The sequence below is a fragment of the Micromys minutus genome (genome assembly GCF_963924665.1).
Source record: "Micromys minutus genome assembly, chromosome: 18".
Lineage (NCBI taxonomy): Eukaryota > Metazoa > Chordata > Mammalia > Rodentia > Muridae > Micromys > Micromys minutus.
Window position 1 is genome coordinate 18265281 of NC_137953.1, and position 3859 is coordinate 18269139.

At 44.0% G+C, this 3859-nt stretch overlaps 1 pseudogene across 1 annotated transcript; it reads left to right on the forward strand.

Annotated features, from left to right (window-relative positions):
• Window positions 1-909: 909 nt before the first annotated feature.
• On the forward strand, window positions 910-1376 carry LOC308432314 (large ribosomal subunit protein uL24-like; annotated as a pseudogene). The gene has a single exon. The product of its transcript is annotated as a large ribosomal subunit protein uL24-like (transcript).
• Window positions 1377-3859: the final 2483 nt, after the last annotated feature.

Here is a 3859-nt window from a genome sequence, read left to right on the forward strand (position 1 = left end):
TCCCCTCACACACATTCTTATGCTCCAAAATTGACCTTTTCTTTGTCTCTGTCAGATTACTCAAATCCTTTCTACTGATGTTAAAAAAGGCAGCTTTGTTGGGGAGCAGATGCCACAGTCAGGTTACAGCTTTAAGGAGAGTCTCCACTCCAGTTGTTGGGGGACCCACATGAAGACTTAGTGGCACATCTGCTACATATGTGCCAGGGGCCTTGTTCGAGCCGGTGTCTGTCCTTCTTTTGGTGGCTCAGTCTTTGAGATCCCCAAGGGTCCAGGTTAGTTGATTCTGTTGGCCTTCCTGTGAAGTTCCTATCCCCTTCAGAATAGCAATCCTTTCTTCTGTTCTTCCATGGAGTTCCCAAGCTCCATCCACTGGCTGTGGATATCTGCATCAGTCTCAGTCTGAAGCTGGGTGGAGCTTCTCAAAGAACAACCATGCCAAACTGTCTGCAAGCTTAACAGTATCATTCACAGTGTCAGGGATTGGTGTTTGTCCCTGGGATGGGTCTCAAATTGGGCAGATTACTGGTTGCTGGCTCAATCTGTTGTGGTCTTATGCAGGAAACTGTTGCTGTTGTGAATGATGATGTATATATCAGGCATACCATTTCCTGAAGCTAAATTTCAAGCTCTCATAGCCATCCTCTGGCTCTTAAATTCTGAATCTTATATTAGAAGAAATGGATAACTTGGTCAAAGAGAATGCTAAATGAAAAAAAAAAAAAAAAAAAAAAAAAAGAAGAAGTCCTGACACAAAACATCCAGAAAATCTTGGATACCAAAAAAAAAAAAGACCAAGTTTAAGAATAGAGGAAGAAGAAGAAGCCTAGATTAAAAATACAGAAAATATTTTCAATAAAAATCATAGATGAAAATTTGTGTACTCTAAAAAAGGACATGTTGCTCTTTCCTTTTGCAGCCATTGCTTGATCACAAGCCACCAAGGTGAAGTTAAATCCCTTCATGACTTCTGACCGAAGCAAGAACCACAAACAGCATTTCAAAGGCACCTTCTCACATTCAGAGGAAGATCATGTCTTCCCCTCTTTCCAAAGAACTAAGACAGAAGTATAATGTTTGGTCTATGTCCATTCGAAAAGATGATGAAGTTCAGGTTGTTCGAGGACACTACAAAGGCGAGCAGACTAGTCCAAGGATACAGGAAGAAATATGTCATCTACACTGAACGAGTCCAGTAAGAGAAGGCTAATGGCACAACTGTCCATGTGGGTGTCCACCCCAGCAAGGTGGTCATCACCAGGCTAAAGCTGGACAAGGACCACAAGACGATCCTGGAGAGGAAAGCCAAGTCCCGCCAAGTAGGAAAGGAGAAGGGCAAAGACAAGGAGGAAACGATCAAGAAGATGCAGGAGTAGAGACATCTCATACGCAGCTTTCATTAAAGACTGCTTAAGTAAAAAATAATAATAATAATAAAAATAGAAAAGGACATGTCTATCAAGGTACAAGTAGCATGCAGAACACCAAATAGACTAGACAAGAAAAGAAATTCATCTCAGTACATGATAATCAAAACACTAAATGTATAAAAGTAAGAAAGAATATTAAAAGTTGCAAGAGGGAAAGACCAACAAAGATATACTAGAATTAGATCACTTTACATCCTGTTCACTGCCTACCTCCTGGTCATCTTTCCCACAATTCTTCCCCCATCCCCCATCCCCAACCCACATCCCCTCTCCACTTCTCTAAGTGGGTAGCAGACCCTTGAGTATCCTCCCACCCTGGCAGTGCAAGATTCTGCAAGGCTGGGTGTCTTCTTTCCCACTGTGGCCAGACAAGGCAGCTCAGCCAGAACATATCCCAAGTACAGGCAACAGCTTTTGGGATAGTCCCTCCTTTCCAGTTATTCAGGACCCACATGAAGACCAAGTTGCACATCTGCTTCACATGTGCTGGGAGGCCCAGGTCCAGTTCTTTGTTTGGTGGCTCAGTCTTTGAGAGCTCTCAGGAGTCCAGGTTAGTTGACGCTGTTAATCTTCCTGTGTGGTTCCCATTCCTTTCAGGGCCTTCAATCCTTCACCCAACTCTTCCATAAGAGTCCCCAACCTCCGTCCAGTGTTTGACTACAGGTATCTGCATATGTTTCAGTCACCTGATGGGTAGTCTTCTAGGTATGCGCTCAATGGTAAGTGGATATTAGCCATAAAGTATAGAATACCCATGATACACCGCACAGCCCCAAAGAAGTTAAATAAGGAAAGTCCAAATGAGGATGAAAAAATGACACTTAGAAGGGTCAGAGAACAAAATACTCATGGAAGGCAGAGGGGGAGAACTGGGTGGGATAGGGGATGGGGAGAGAAATGGGGGGGGGGACAGGATTAGGAGTAGGGAGAGACAAGATAGAAACCCAGAGTACCAGGAGAGTGAATGGAAATCTGCAGTTTCTGGTGCTGATGGTGAGATCTCTAGGAAGTCCCAGAACCGGGGTGATGGAGACTCCTAGGAGTCAGTTTGAATGACCTAGGAAAGATGCCTAAGTGGGAGATATGAAACCTGAAGAGGCAACCTCCTGTAGCCAGATAGGTCCCCCAGTAGAGGGATAAGGAGACTAACCCATCCACAAATCTTTTGACCTAAAACTTGTCCTGTCTTAAAGAAATGCAGGGACAAAAATGGAACAGAGCCTGAAGGAATGGCTTACCTTGCAACCATCCCAACTTGAAACCCATCCCATGGACAAGTATCAACCCTGACACTATTAATGATACTCTGTTACAATTGCAGACAAGAGCATAGCATAACTAAACCTTTATTTTTCGATTCTCTCAGAATTTCATCTGGCAGATGAGCTGCCTTCCTATTAAACTTGCTCAGACATACTCAGACTCTACCTCTCCACAGTCTTTCCTTTTCCCCTTACTCCTACTCCACAATCTACCCACCACTGCCTCATTCCCTTCCTCAGTCTGGAAGCTTGTCCTCTCTATGCCTTTAGCCAAATTACTGGCCTGTTGATCTCCTCTTTTTCTTTTATACTAAATGTCCAGTAGAGATCTGTGGCCTCTTTCCTCCTGGGAGTTCCTAAAATCCTGCTAAGAACAAGAAAACAATTCTGATATGCATGGTTGCTGGTGATTGTAAATTAACCCAGATGTGCCTCGATTAAATTGTATCTGTACAGTGGCTCCAAACAAAGCCACTAAGACAGAAGTGGTGAAGGCAGGAGCAGAGGATCTGGCGCACAGTGGTTATGTTGACAAATTGTCCTCTTTTTTTTTTAAGCTCACCGAGTTGACGCCCTCAGTGCAGACTCTAGCATGTACAACTCTCAAAGTGCCTTCTAAAACTCCTGTCCAGGTCACACTGGCCCTTGACCTGGTGACAAAGAAAAAGGGAACAAGAAAACATTCCCAGAGCCATGACATTTTGTCAGGAATAACAGCTAATGAGCAAGCTGTTTCTACGATCATTTACCAGGTCTAATGGTACTGAGATGTCTGTATTATAATCAGCTAATGAGATGCCCATCCTTGGGGAGGACAGAAAGCCCAACAGGGTCTTGAAGGATAAAGTACAGAGCTCCAGAGAGGAGCTGCTCTGCCAGGCTCTGCTGGCTCTAAGTGTCTGCTATTACTCCTATTACCTCCAGGTTGGTTTTCCTCTGACAGATACAGTGCTACTGTCCCAGCCCTCCCTCCTTTGCTCCACAAAGGTATGTCTTTGTTTCTGCCCCAGGAGCACACCTGGGTCACCTTGGTTGAGCTTCCACCTCTCAGTGACAGCAACAGAAAAATGGTAAAAATATATCACATCCTGAGTTTTTTTTATTTGTCTGGTTTTTATTGGGTTTGTGTGTGTGTGTGTGTGTGTGTGTGTTTGTGTGTGTGTGTGT